This window comes from Staurois parvus, unplaced genomic scaffold (assembly GCF_062004578.1).
Source record: "Staurois parvus isolate SC_StPar_1 unplaced genomic scaffold, SC_StPar_1.0 ptg000154l, whole genome shotgun sequence".
Lineage (NCBI taxonomy): Eukaryota > Metazoa > Chordata > Amphibia > Anura > Ranidae > Staurois > Staurois parvus.
In genome coordinates this window covers 3,902,668-3,917,967 of record NW_028317950.1, presented here as the reverse complement: position 1 = coordinate 3,917,967, position 15,300 = coordinate 3,902,668, and the positions used below count along the sequence as shown (strand labels likewise).

The 15,300-nt window shown below is 45.5% G+C and overlaps 1 protein-coding gene across 1 annotated transcript in view; it reads right to left on the bottom strand.

Annotated features, from left to right (window-relative positions):
- The window catches only part of DUSP9 (dual specificity phosphatase 9), a 108,702-nt gene extending 98,854 nt beyond the window's left edge, over window positions 1-9,848 (bottom strand). The window contains exon 1 of the mRNA XM_089674940.1: window positions 9,602-9,848. The gene's annotated coding sequence lies outside the window, so the exon portion shown is untranslated. The remainder of the gene's footprint in view (window positions 1-9,601) is intronic.
- Between the last annotated feature and the right edge of the window lie 5,452 nt (window positions 9,849-15,300).

The window sequence follows — 15,300 nt, the reverse complement described above, 5'->3', positions numbered from 1 at the left end:
CTGATGATGGAAGAAGTCATCCAAATATCCAAAGATATTTGTGAGTACAGACCAACGTGTGAGATCACAGTGACTGTGAGCTGCTGCTATTCCTCCAGCATCAGTGTCAGATTGTACTTAAAGACGGACATTTCTTATGGTGTCCCTGTGTAGTTCAGTCCATTATTTGCTACTGCACGGACTGTGCCTGGAAGCGACAAGTGTCCTCAAGTTCTCCGAGATTGTAAGCTCTAACGAGCAGGGCCCTCTGTTTCCTCTTGTACCAAATTGTATTGTAACTGTAATGTCTACCTTCATTTTGTAAAGCGCTGCGCAATTGGCGCTATATAAATCCTGTATAATAATAATAATCATAATAATACTTTACGTTACTGTAGTATCCCACCATTGCCCTGCACCCCATCCAAGTTTCAAGTTATCAAAGGGAACAATTAATTGGCGCTGTAGAGGTGTATGACTATATTATAAGTCCATTTAGCAGTCCATGTAGGAGACCATGTGACATACAAATGGAAGTACAGAGAGCGGCATCAGCAGCAGCACCATTAGAGCAAAGCTGGACTCTGACTCAAGTTATAATAAAGTGTCCAAAAATGAAACCCCTAGACCAGTGGTCTCCAAACTGCAGCCCACTGTGCCAGATGAGTCCCTTTGCATGCCTTTAGCTGGCCCTTGGGGAACTTTTCCTCCCACTGATACAAGACATTATTCCTCCCACTGACACCAACAAGGGGGCATAATCCCTGCTACTGACATCAACAATGGGGTGCTAGTCCTCTGCCTAATACCAAAGATGCCTTGTTTACTCCCAATGATGCCTGAACAATTTCTTTTCTCAATGGCCACAGTCTGGCCCTCCTAAAGTATGAAGGCCAGTAAACTGGCCCTTTATTTACAAATTTGGATACATCTGCCCTAGACTGTTCACTGAGAAGAGAGACTGAGATTGTGTGCTTGGCTGGTAATACACTGGTTTGGGAAAAGAACCTTGGGACCACTAAGCGGGCCCTTTAGGGGTGAGTGCTACACTTCCATGACATGACTACTTATCTGCTGCTACATCAAGAGTCAAAACAATTTTAGATTGCATGCCACCTCTGACCCAAGCTTTCTATGAGAGACAAACTTGGCTGTCCTCTCGCTCTAATATTTTAACGTGGTTGTATACCCTTACATATACCCAGTGAAGTGACTGGCCTCAGGTGATACACAGAGATTAAATAAATCATCCTTCATATGTTGTACCTGTCAGGGGCGGACTGACAACTCATGGGGCCCCTGTGTCCTCGCCCACACTCAAACCACACCCAAAAAAGCCTATGAAAGGTACCAGGGGCATCTCATGGGGCCCCCTACTGACCCCGGGCCCTTGGGCATGGTCAGTCCACCCCTGGTACCTGTCTTATCTAAGGCCATCTTTCCCTACATTCATTAAAATTGCAGAATTTAAACAGAATCTCTTAGCTCTGAAAAACTGGGGGCAGGGAGCTGAAGTTACATCAGTGAGGAGAGCTATTTGGAGAGAAGGGACACACCCCCTTCACACAGCACACAGGAACAGAGTTGAGGCTGTCAATCACAGGCTGTGCCCTCCCCTGTCACCTTTTTTCTGTTGGTGTCAGGAAAGCTTGTCAGAATTGACTCATGCTTATAGCAAAGAAACAAAGCAGCAGACAGAAATGCGACTTGGTACTGTACCCTGGCTTGAGACAAGCACACACTATAGAGGGATAGGCTGTGTTCATATTTCATGCTTGAGGTTTACAACCACTTTAATAGTGCTACTATTACCCACAAGGGCACTATGCCTGCAGCAACCATTTTCACAAAGCTAAAAATATTGTGAAACAAAAAAAAGGAAACATCAGAATAACAGCAAATGGGAAATCCCAGAGATAAAGGGGAAGGTTAGCAGATAGTCACAATACATGCTGTGTGAACTTGGCATTTAAAACTCCAACACAGTGAAAAATGACATTGAAGCCGAGCGCACAAGAGAAATTTAAGAATGAGTCTAAGACAAACCAAAACAATACTCCGGGGAAAAGAAGGTCCGCTTTGTCTGTCACTTCAAAATTCTGTATTTTTAGACATACAAAAGGCATTTTTTTTTTATCATTCTATTTTAGAAGGTTGCCCACACCATGAAAATCATAGAAGTTATTTGCCTCTAGCAATCCCCCCTTAAATTCCATCCAGTGGTTTCACCACGACATCATATTCCCAGACAAAGTCTCCTTTATATCATCAGCCTGGAAGCAAAGACTGGGCAGGAATCTGTGTGAAGCTGTTACATCCCTACTCGGGAATCAAAAGCTTTACAGAGCATGGAAAATGTGGCGCTCGCCTCCGTACTGGAGAGAGGGAGGAAAGAGGAGAGACGGAGGAGATGGAAGGAGAGGGCAGCAGGAAAGGGATAGGATAGAAAGCAAGGGAAGAGATATAGACAAAGAAAGAGAAGAAGGAAAGTAAGACCGTTTCTGAAATCTATACTCATTCCTCCAGTTCATCACCCCCAAGCTAAAGCCACCCCAGGGAGAAGGGAAGCATTTCTTGGAATTTTGACCCGTAAATGATGACAAATGTCCTCTTCCCACATCATACTAATTTCTGCACTTTTATAATAAGGAACATCGGAAAATTAACAGAATTGTTTGGAGCAACGTTGTTGAGAATTTCTCTGGGACTCTTGGCTGGGCCATGGATTTGACATCCCCCAAGGCAAAGCGTTCCCAAAGGGGAAGGATAATTCCGTAGAGAATGCCATCTTGCCACCGCTGTGAGTGGAAACGTCCCCATCCTTGGCCAGACCATCATCTCGGCTGGCCAAGAGAACGGAACTGGGCCAGGAGCCGAGGGCATGGCTATCTTCCAGATCAAGATAACAATATAAATAGTCGGCCCAGGGTAATTAAAGGGCAAACAACAACAACTCAGCAGACCCTACAGTAATTTAGTGCACATGTGAACTTTAACTGGATTTCCATATTCAGAACATTCTTGTGTAGACTGAAGGGGGTATTGAGTAAGAACTACAGTGATAGGAAACCAGAGCAGCAGAGTGTTGTACCAGGTTAGCCATTGAAAAAAGTATACATGGGGAATTGAGGTGCTACCATTTATTGGATACTTAAATAGATTGTAGGGCAAGCTTTCAAGGCACATTGGCATCTTCTTCAGGTATTCCCTGAAAACGAGGTTAGCATGCCTTGAAAGCATGTACAACAATTTATTCAATAAATGGTATCAATGTAAATCTGCTGCTGCTTGTAAACTAGTCAAAAGGGAAGACTGATTGGTTTCTGTCAGTTGTCACTTATACTCTTACTGAATACTCCCATCAGTCTTTACTTTGGGAATGATCTGACTTTTGCAAACTTACTCTATGGTCCCTTTCACACTAACAGTCCACCTGTCAGTTTTTCAGGCGGACCTGATCAGACCATCCATAGACCTCTATGAACCACTGGGTGTCAGCAGACCAGTCGGCATCCAATCCGATTCTGTATGCTAAAAACAGATGGATGGAGATTCATTCCCCATCCGTCCGGCGGATCGGATGACAGTCGGATGGAAATGGACAGGTAGTCTGTTTCCATCCGCTCACCCCATAGGAAAGAGCAGGCTGTGTCCGCTCTGCAGCAACAGAGCAGAGGCAGACCTGTCATCCGCTTGCTCAGCAGGGATCATGCTGAGCAAACAGATCCACTGGCGGGTCAGCCCTGTCTGAAAAGGGCCTTTTAGTCTACAATAGTTAGAAAGTTGATTAGTAATTAATTGCTATTGATTACTGCTCTATGTATTTCAATTGGCCTATGAAGGCCTTAAAACATAGTTCCAGGCTCCCCCCAAAAAATTAAAAGTCAGCAGCTACAAATCCTGGTTATTTGAATACATAGAAGCGCAACAGGAGAGCCACCCAATTCTATGTGTTTCAGAAATTCTGCAGCTTTGCCTCCTCCCAAGCCATGCCCCTTAACGTGTTTCACCTACTCATGGGCTTAATTGCAGCGGATGGGGTTGGAATAACCAGGTGATTTCAGTGAAGCTTTGAGTAGTTTTATTGGTTCTTTGAAGAATTTTCACTTGAAAAATTTTATCTATCAGTGGCCAGCTCTAGCCTTTATCCAAAACTAAGAAAAGGTTTTATCTATAGATACACTTTAATCCTAACACTAACCCTACACTCCTAACACTAAACCTAAAGCCCAGATGAACATTGAGACTGTACGGCTCCCTGATACCTCCGCCTGATCTAGAGACGTAGAGAAGTCTCTATCTAGAGACCTAGAGAAGTCTGTCTAGAGGCCTAGAGAAGTCTCTGTCTAGAGGCCTAGAGAAGTCTCTGTCTACAGGCCTAGAGAAGTCTCTGTCTAGAGGCCTAGAGAAGTCTCTGTCTAGAGGACTAGAGAAGTCTCTGTCTAGAGGCCTAGAGAAGTCTCTAGAACTCGGTGGGTGGGGGTGAGGAGGGTCTGATCTGTGTACTTAACAGATCCTGACCAATCCCCAGGTAGGAGGCTTGGTATGGGATCAGGACAGCCCCTTAAGAATGACTGAGCCTGCTCAGCAACAGGAGAGTGTGGATGGAAGATGAAGTGAGAGGCTGAGATGCAGGAGCCTGGGAGGGGGCTCAGTGGGAAGGGACCTATCTCCAGGCAGAGTTTCTGGAAAGAAGGATCACTCAACCTCAGAAGTCCTCTGAGAGGACAACCTGTGCAGCAGGGAAGGAGCCAGGCCACAGAAGGCCTGAAGGCAACCACCACCCCAACAAGCACACAGGGAAGGAAGAGTTGAGCAGTCCTACAACCCCTGGGCCAGATAAAGGGAAAGGGCATTCGGATGGGAAACCTGACTAGCCTCCATCTGGGACTGTTTGATCTAAGGAGGTAGATTCTGGCTCCCCTTGCCCAGGGATTCACCCAATACAGTTGGCTAGGGAAAGGATTCATCTGTGATCTGGGGTGGTGCATCAGGGGAGAATGCTCTCCAGGAAGAAACACCTATTTAATGTACAGAGACTTGTACGTAGTAAGATTTTTGTACTTGTAAAATCTTTTTTTCTTGAAGTCCATTGAAGGAAATAGGTCAACCTCTCTGGGTTTGTTGGCCCCTTGTACCGCTTGCTCACCAAACTGAAGCATGATGGTTAGGAGCAAGGTTATACAGTGGCTGGCCTTCAACATTTTTTTCTTCTGTTTGCCAATGTCCACCTCCTGAAGACAACTACCTTTAATCCAGTTATCTAAGAATTGCTCTTTTCCTGTGTCCCTCAATGGATTTTCATTAAAATATTATACGGCAAGTAAAATATAATTTCTGTTTCACCCTCTTAGCATAGGATGCTAGGTAAATTTAGTCTTTGGCTCCTTCTGTAATCTAGGGAGCAGTGATTGTTTGGTCTGGTCTGTTCAGGGTATCACAGACTGGGAGTTGGATTTCTCCCTCTGCCTCAAGAAGAAATTTCTAGAGCTCAGAGAGGGAGAATTAAAATGACCAACCTTAACCGCCTCCCACCCGCCATATAAGGAAATGACGGCTGTCGGTTCTCTCATTCTAGGAGGACATCCTCCCACTCTAACTGTGCATGCGCGCCCTGGCGATCGGTGGTGTGCTGTGTCCCTGGGACACAGAGGATCACCGATCAGCGGAAATGACATCGGCTCTGTCATGTGATCAGCTGTGTCCAATCACAGCTGATCACATGTAAACAAGGAAATACCTGTTTTCGGCATTCCTCTCCTCACGCTGATAGCTCATGAGGAGAGGAGAGCCAGTAAGCGGCATTCCTCAGAGGGGACATGTACACTGATCATCAGGGCACTGATGATCAGTGTGGCCCCATCAGTGCCACCTGTCAGTGCCCACCAATGCCACCTGCCAGTTCCCATCAGTGCATATCAATGCCACATATCAGTGCCCATTTGAGCTGCCTTTCAGTGCCGCCTAACAGTTCCAGTCAGTGCTGCCTTTCAGTGCCCATCAGTAATGCCTGTCAATGCCAACCAGTGCCCCCTATCAGTGCCCATCACTGCAGCCCCATTAGTACACATCAGTGAAGGAGAAAAATGACTTATTTACAAAATTTTATAACAGAAACTAAGAAAAAACGTTTTTCAAAATTTTCAGTCATTTTTAGTTTAGCAAAAAATGAAAAACCCAGAGGTGATTAAATACCACCAAAAGAAAGCTCTATCTGTCTCAAACAAATGATAAAAAATTAATGTGTACAGTGTTGCATGACCGCACAATTGTCATTCAAAGTGTGACAGCGCTGAAAGCTGAAAATTGGCCTGGGCAGGAAGGGGGTGAAAGTGCCCGGTAGGCAAGTTGTTAATATTGATAAGGGCCTAGCCAATCCTTGGGGAGGTGTGCCCAAATGGTGGCAGGAGAAGCTGGTAAATAGTTTAGCCCTGAAGAAATTGTCTTTCCCTGGCAAAGAGAGTTCCAAACCTCAGGGGGCTATTGCTCCTGAGACAGCCTGTGGATTTTGTTGCAATTCTGTGAGGTCTCAGCGGTGGCAGAGCTGGGAACTTGAAGTGATATGGAACTGATTGCAGGACTTCACAAAGGGATCTGGTCTAGAGAAGAATGGTCTCACTCACTGGACCATATCCGGAGGAGGCTGGAAGGTGCCTGCAATCCTGGGGGACTTGTAAGCAATGATCCTGAATTGATTCCTGGTGACTGTGTGCTTTTGGGATATGTGTCAGAGGTTGCTTGTACTGAGACATGCGCTTATAAGGTCTCAGGTACTGGCCATTCCCTGTCCTCAGCAGTGTCCTGAACTGTGAGCTTAGAGAAGCTTGAAGAGTACCCCCTGTACTGTTCGGTGTTCATGACATCGCACTGGGTACCAACAGCTGTGTAGTGGTGCAGGGTAACCAGATGCCAAAGAAACTTGCCTACTGGTCCCGATCTGTGAAGCCTTAGACCACGCCTGTCAAAGTGGCGGCCCTCCAGCTGTTGCCAAATTACAAGTCCCATGAGGCATTGCAAGATTGACAGTTACAAGTATGACTCCCAAAGGCAGGGGGCATGATGGGACTTGTAGTTTCGCAACAGCTGTAGGGCCACCAGTTTCATACTCCTGCCTTAGACTGTCCAATATTATTGAAGATTGCCCTCTCTGGTCTGCTAACCATTTTGGAGTATTCCATGTCCCCCAACCCTTCTCTGTTACAAGTTTAGCAGAAATAAATTACAAATAAGACAAACCCTAGACTGCTTATTGGAGCCAGAGTGAATGGACTGTTGCTTGGGTGGCTGGTGGCATCTGTACTGTTTGGGGGAGAACCAGTAAAAACCTGTGGCCCCTGCAGGGGTAGCACTACACTACAGGAATTGAAGGAAAAAAAGTTGGCTGAACAGTGGCTGCAGTTAATCAGCTGTTCATCGGCTGCCCAAACACATTAGCCGGCAGGTTAGATTTACCCACTCATGCTATTTATCGTGGATGGGTGAACCTGTGGATTTCTCTCATTCAACCCAAACTTTACATGTATGGTCAACTTAATATAATCATAAACCCGTTACCAAAGTCAGTGAAATGACACACGTCATATATTAAGTGATGCATCAGCAAGTCAGACAAGTGAGCAGCAATCTACAGGCAACACATTTCCAAAGCTGCTGATAGGCTTCGAAGTGGTGACTGGTGCTCTGTGGTCAACAGATCAACAAATGTTAAATATCCAACAACAGAAGTACATTATCTTTGAGCAGCATTAACACTATGTTAGAGGAAAGCAGGTAAACACCAACATACAACTACAGGAAAGAAACAAATAACAGCTACCTGTAAGTTTGACTGCCCCTCTATACAGGGCCTTATTTTGTCATTCTTGATGGCTCGTAGTGGATAAGGCAACATCGTAAACATCAGCACCTAAGAAAAACAAACTTTCCTCCATTTTGGTAGGACCTAAATGTGTGCATCTTCTGCAGTTTGATGGTTTCTAGATAGATTAAACAACGTAGATAGATTTTATAGATTTGAAAACACTAGAGCAGCCATTCTCAACCTGGGTTCCTCCAGGGTTGGTTAGAGGTTCCTTGAGCTGTGGCTAACTGACCCCTCATCTCCTAGTCCCTGCATAGTTCCAGGTCCAATGCCACTTGACAGAGCCAGCAGCATGACTGCAAGAGTGTCATTCTGGCCACCCCAGCAAGGGTGGTATACTTCCCACTTCCCACCACGGGCATTTTCCCAATGACTCCTGATATATTATTCTTACCAGGGGTTCCCTGAGATATCAAAATTATTTTTATGGTTCCTCTTGGGTAAAAAGATTGAAAAAGGCTGCACTAGACTGTGCATAGTCTCTACCTACTACCTCCTGAACTACCAATTCTCAGCCAGGGCTCCATGGAACCCCAAGGTTCCTCCAGACGTTGCTAGGGGTTCCTTGAGCTGTGGCTGATCGATCTCCCATCTGATGGTGCCTGGATAGTTCTAGGTACAATGTCACTTAAGAAAGACTGCTTCAATTTAGTGTTAGTGGTTCTATATCTGAGAGGCAGAGATTGCTCTTTTCCCAAGGTACCCTTAGCAACCTCTGGAGGAACTCTTGGGTTCTACAGAACCCTGGTTGAAAGAGGCTGTTCTAGGGTAAAAAAAAGTCAAGAAAGGCTGCTTTAAGCAGACTGACCCTTTAACAATTCACTAACAGTTTGGTGTCAGTGGTTACATGTCTGAGAGACCGAGATTGCTCTGTATTCCAGGAACCCTTAGTAACCTCTGGAGAAACTCTCGGGGTTCTACAGAACCCTGGATGAGAAAGGCTGCTTTAAGCGGACTGACCCTTTGGCAATTCACTAACAGTTTGGTGTCAGTGGTGTCAGTGGTTACGTATCTGAGATGAAGAGATTGCTCTTTATTCAAGGAACTCTTGGATTCTACAGAACCCTGGTTGAGAGAGGCTGTTCTAGGGTAAAAAAAAAGTCAAGACAGGCTGCTTTAAGCGGACTGACCCTTAACAATTCACTAACAGTTTGGCGTCAGTGGTTACATATCTGAGATGAACAGATTGCTCTTTATTCCAGGAACCCATAGCAACCTCTGGAGGAACTCTCGGGGTTCTACAGAACCCTGGATGAGAAAGGCTGCTTTAAGCGGACTGACCCTTTGGCAATTCACTAACAGTTTGGTGTCAGTGGTTACATATCTGAGATGAAGAGATTGCTCTTTATTCCAGGAACCCTCAGCAACCTCTGGAGGAACTCTTGGGTTCTACAGAACCCTGGTTGAGAGAGGATGTTTTAAGAAGACTGACCCTTTAACGTTGCCAAAACTGTTACTACCTCTTCCAAAAACAAAGTAACTTTCGATGTGTCATGAAAAAGATCCTCTCCTTTCCTTCAAAAGAGAAACGCTCGGACTCAATGCCATGATCTCCCCATCCCCTGCTACAGTAAGCCAGGCTACATCTGTACATTCTATTTCATGCCTCTGCTTAGGCTAGCCTCCCCCTCCAGCCCTGCTGTTTCTACAAATCCTCCACCCTTTTTCGGTGAGGAAAGGACTTCCTTGCAGCTCCCTTGAGCTCCCCAACCGCCCCTTTCCAGATGCAGACAGTGGAGTCTCAGTATGGAAAAGCCTTACCTGGCCAGCTCGGGGTGAAGTGAACACACAACCCTTGTTGATGTGGTCCATGCAGAACAGGGCTTAGAGATGGCCAAAAGGAAAGGAGACAGAACCTGCTTCAATCTTTCCCTCTTGTCTTTGCACGCTGGCAGGCAGGCAAGACTTTTAATGATTTCCAGCTCAGCTTGGTGGCTGTTTCCTCTTACAAAAAAAAAAAAAGAAAAAAAAATGAAGCAAGCCCCTGTGCCTCCCTCCTCTTCTTCTCCTTCCATCACTCCCCAGTATCCTCCTCCCAGTACACGTGCAAGCTGTGTACAACCTGAAACCCGGCCCAGCTCTCCATACTGGCTGATGTGGGATTCAGGGAGGGCTGTGCACAGTACCAGAGGCCTGGGTTGATGTCAGGTTACACAGGAAAGTGGGGGCCTGGGGATTTCTGAGTCATTTTCACGACTGAGCCTGTGTAATGATCATCTTCAGGCATGAGACGGAATTAACTCCTGCGCTCCTGCAAAGGGGGCCCTCCTGCCTAATTGGGGAAGGAACCGTGCCGTCGTTCTCCGCAAAGAAGAAAAAAAAAAAGAACCAACGCTCCAAATTTTTTGCACAGATTTGTAAAACCGCAGAGATTCCTAACCCCCCTGGGCGACCTGGAGGAAATGGCGATTTTTATTTTCAAGGGCTGCGTCCGCTAAATGTGGACTTTAAAAAACGCAAATGAATATGGCTCTGCGTTCATGAATACATTATTAAGGGATCACCAGTGCGGCTCCTCTGAAAAGCGATCTGTGCAAGGTGGTGGTGAGGAGGCGATATGTCACCTCGACACCCCCTGATTTAACCCTTTAAATGGCACCGTGATGCATTGTGGAGTAGTTACAGGTTGGCCCCCATAGACCTGCATTAGGCTAGGTTCACACTTATGGCGGCTGTGGTCGATGCATTGTCCTGGTGCGTATTGCGCACCAGGAAAATGCAGCAACCATAAATGGCACACTACCATGACGCATTGTGGAGTAGTTACAGGGCGGCCCCCATAGAACTGCATTAGGATAGGTTCACACCTATGGTGGCTGCAGTCCATGCATTTTTCCTGGCATGTTTTGCGCACCAGGAAAATGCATCGACCGTAAATGGCACACTATGATGACGCATTGTGGAATGGTTACAGGGCGGCCCCCATAGAACTGCGTTAGGCTAGGTTCACACCTATGACCACTTTGCGCACCAGGAAAATGCATCGACCGTAAATGGCACACTACCATGACGCATTGTGGAGTAGTTACAGGGCGGCCCCCATAGAACTGCATTGGGCTAGGTTCACTCCTATGGCAGTTGCGGTCCATGCATTGTCCTGGTGCGTATTGCGCACCAGGAAAATGCAGCAACCATAAATGGCACACTACCAAGACGCATTGTGGAGTGGTAACAGGGCGGCCCCCATAGAACTGCATTAGGCTAGGTTTGCATCTATGGCGACTGCGGTCCATGCATTTTCCTGGTGCGTTTTGCATTTTTTTTAACAAGTGTTTTAATGCATTTTAGATGCACTTTGAGATGTGTTAATCTGTTTACACTGACAATACGCACATATGTGGTCTCTTGGCGACTGGGCCTTGACGCTGAGTGGCCTCATATTTGCGTACCAAAAGTAAAACGTGCGCTGAAAGTGCACCTCCTGTACGCTCCTGGTGCATCTCCCAGCGCCTCACAGAAAGGTCCTGATCACTACTTGAGTTCGGGACCTTTCCGATCATGTGACCACTGTGACAGCCAATCACAGCAGTCGCATGACCCTAAACCCCGGCATCACAAACCCCTAAAGGGCCGAGAGGTGTCAAGGGTTAATGCTGCTATGGGGGAGGTCTCTCTTGTCATGCGGGAAACACACCAAAAGCCCACGTACAATCGTTTTGCATGCGTTTTTGATGTGGTTCCATTGAAGTCTATTGAACCTGAAAGTCAATCTTCTAAAAAAAAATAAAAAATCCCTGATCCTTTTCTAAAAAACCGCACCAGATCAAAACGCACAGGTGTGAACTAGAGTCATAGGAAATCATGTTACATGAGCTGTAGTGCATTTCCTCCAACCTGAGCACTGCACTGAAAACCGCATACACGTGAGCGTAGCCTTAGTCGCATTCAGTGGCAGAACCGCCTGCCGACATGCTGTTTACATTTAAACTCCGTATCACAGCCGTGGTATACAGCCAAGAGCGGCTTTAGGTTAGTAGTCAGGCCAATAGTCAAGGGGCAGAAAAACCGTTGCTCAAGCAGCTGGTTGTACTGCCCCCTGGCCACATATGTGGATGAGCCCTAATAAGAAACCCTGGGGTTAAAGTGGTTGTAAACCCTTCCATATCCCCATTGAAGTGACTGACCTCAGGTGATGCACAGAGATTAAACAAATTCTCCTACAAAAGTTGTACCTGTTTATCTGCAGCCCTCCCTTCTCTACAGCTGTTAAAAATCCAGAATTTATACAGCTCGTCCGAGCTTTCAGAAAGCAGGGAGCGGGAAACTGAAACTGCGCACTGCAGAACTCAGCTGGCAGCTGATTGGAGGGAAGACACACCTCCCCCCCCTTTCACACAGCTCACAGGAAGAGAGCTGAGGCTGTCAATCACAGGCTGTGTGCTGGAGGTCCCTCCCCTGTCACCTTTTTTCTCTTGGTGTCAGGAAAACTTGTCAGACTTTTCATGCTGATAGCGGAGGAATGAAGCAGCAGAGAGAAATGACACTCAGTGTTCTGGACTGAGACAAGTACACACTATAGAGGGATATGCTTTGTTCATATTTCGTGTCTGAGGTTTACAACCACTTTAATTATACTTTTAACCCCCTCTTAGCTTGCCTGCTGGGTTGATCGTAAATATCATACTCACCCATCCAGCAAATCCAACGTTGGAAATCCACCACCATCTTCTTTACAGGCACCTTCAAGGAGCTGGCTGATGATGCACCACCGCGCATGCAAAATGAAGTGGGGGAGGAGATGTAAAAATAAAAATTAAACAGGGGAGGAGTCAAATTAATTAAAAATGAAATGGGGAGGAGGAGTCAAATTGATTACAAATGAAAATAAGACTGAGGAGGAGTCAAATGATTAAAATGAAGGGGGGGAGCAAAATTAAATTAACTAAAAATGAAAATAAAGCGGGGAAGAAGATGTAAAATTATTTAAAAATAAAAATGAAACAGGGGAGGAGTCAAAGTAATTAACAATGAAATGGGGAGGAGGAGTCAAATTATTTAAAAATGAAAATAAAAGGGGAGGGGAAGCACAGTGAAATTAATCAAAAATGAAAATAAAGCTGGGGAGGAGATGAAAATTTATTTAAAAATAAAAAATGAAATGGGAGGAGTTCCATTAACTAAAATGAGATGGGGAGGAGTCAAATTAATTTAAAATGAAATGGAGGGGGTGGGGTAAGAGTCAAATAATTAAAAATGAAAATAAAATGGTGGAAGGGGGAGTCAAATTACGGTAATTAAAAATGAAAATGAAAAGGGGGAGGATGAGTCAAATTAATAAAAATGAAAATGAAGTGGTGGAAGGAAATAAATAAAAATGAAAATAAAATGGGGGTAGAGAAGCCAAATTAGTTAAAAATGAAATGGGGGAGGAGGAGTCAAATTCATTAAAAATTAAAAAGAAATGGGGGGTGGGGGAGTGAAATTCATTAAAAATGAAATTAAAATGGGTGTGGGGGAGTCAAACTAAATGAAAATTGAATTTAAACTGGGGAGGAGGAGTGAAATTTATTACAAATTAAATTGGGGGAGGAGTCAAATTTAAATGAAAATAAACTGAAGGTGGGGGAGTAAAATTAAGCATTAAACATGAAAATGAAAAGGGGGGTAGAGAAGTAAAATAAATTAATAATTAAATTGGGGGAGGAGTCAAGTTGCTAAAATAACTAAAACGGGGTGGGGGAGTAAAACTGAATAAAAATGAAATGGGGGAGGAAGAGTAAAATTAATTAAATTAAATTGGGGGAGCAGGAGTCAAATTTGATGAAAAAAATGAAAATAGAGTCAAATTAATTAAAAATGAATCCTGCACTCTGTACGTAATGCATCCCTGAATCCTGCACTCTGTATGTAACGCACTCCTGAATCCTGCACTCTGTACGTAATGAATCCCTGAATGCTGCGCTCTGTACGTAATGAATCCCTGAATCCTGCGCTCTGTACGTAATGCAATCCTGAACCCTGCGCTCTGTACGTAACGCACTCCTGAACCCTGCGCTCTGTACGTAATGCACTCCTGAACCCTGCGCTCTGTATGTAACGCACTCCTGAACCCTGCGCTCTGTACGTAACCCACTCCTGAACCCTGCGCTCTGTACGTAACCCACTCCTGAACCCTGCGCTCTGTACGTAACGCACTCCTGAACCCTGCGCTCTGTACGTAACCCACTCCTGAACCCTGCGCTCTGCACGTAACCCACTCCTGAACCCTGCGCTCTGTACGTAACCCACTCCTGAACCCTGCGCTCTGCACGTAACCCACTCCTGAACCCTACGCTCTGTACGTAACCCACTCCTGAACCCTGCGCTCTGTACGTAACCCACTCCTGAACCCTGCGCTCTGTACGTAACCCACTCCTGAACCCTGCGCTCTGTACGTAACCCACTCCTGAACCCTGCGCTCTGTACGTAACCCACTCCTGAACCCTGCGCTCTGTACGTAACCCACTCCTGAACCCTGCGCTCTGTACGTAACCCACTCCTGAACCCTGCGCTCTGTACGTAACCCACTCCTGAACCCTGCGCTCTGTACGTAACGCACTCCTGAACCCTGCGCTCTGTACGTAACCCACTCCTGAACCCTGCGCTCTGTACGTAACCCACTCCTGAACCCTGCGCTCTGTACGTAACCCACTCCTGAACCCTGCGCTCTGTACGTAACCCACTCCTGAACCCTGCTCTCTGTACGTAACGCACTCCTGAATCCTGCACTCTGTACGTAACGCACTCCTGAATCCTGCACTCTGTACGTAACGCACTCCTGAATCCTGCACTCTGTACGTAACGCACTCCTGAATCCTGCACTCTGTACGTAACGCACTCCTGAATCCTGCACTCTGTACGTAACGCATTCCTGAACCCTGCACTCTGTACGTAACGCACTCCTGAATCCTTCCACACTATGTGTAACGCATTCTTCCAGCCATTTATAATGGAAGCTTTTCATTCCTTTTTTTTTATGTGATTATGCCGGGGTTTGTGTCCGGGAGACTCCTGCTTGTAGCACAGCAATAAAAACGTATTTTATAGGTAAAAGGAAGCCCGGCTTTTGTTTATCCCCCTTTCCGCGGTTGCGCGGTTATGCAACACTGCACCCAAATGAAATTGAGGCCCTTTTTTTCCTCACAAATAGAGCTTTCTTTCAATGGTATTTGATTGCCTTTTTTTTGCGCTATAAACAAAAAAAACCCGACAATTTAGAAAAAAAATATCTTTTTGACTTTTTGCTATTAAACATGTCCAGTAAAACAATTTAAAAATTAGAAAAATCTAATTTCGTCATAAATTTAGGTCAAAATGTATTCTGCTACATGTCTTTGCTACAAAATATCCCAATACGTGTAAATTAATTGGTTTACGTGAAAGTTATAGCGTTTACAAATGGCGGTATAGATACTGGATTTGTTGTTTTTTTTTATACTAGTAATGGCAGTGATCAGCAACTTATAGTGGGACTGCAGCAG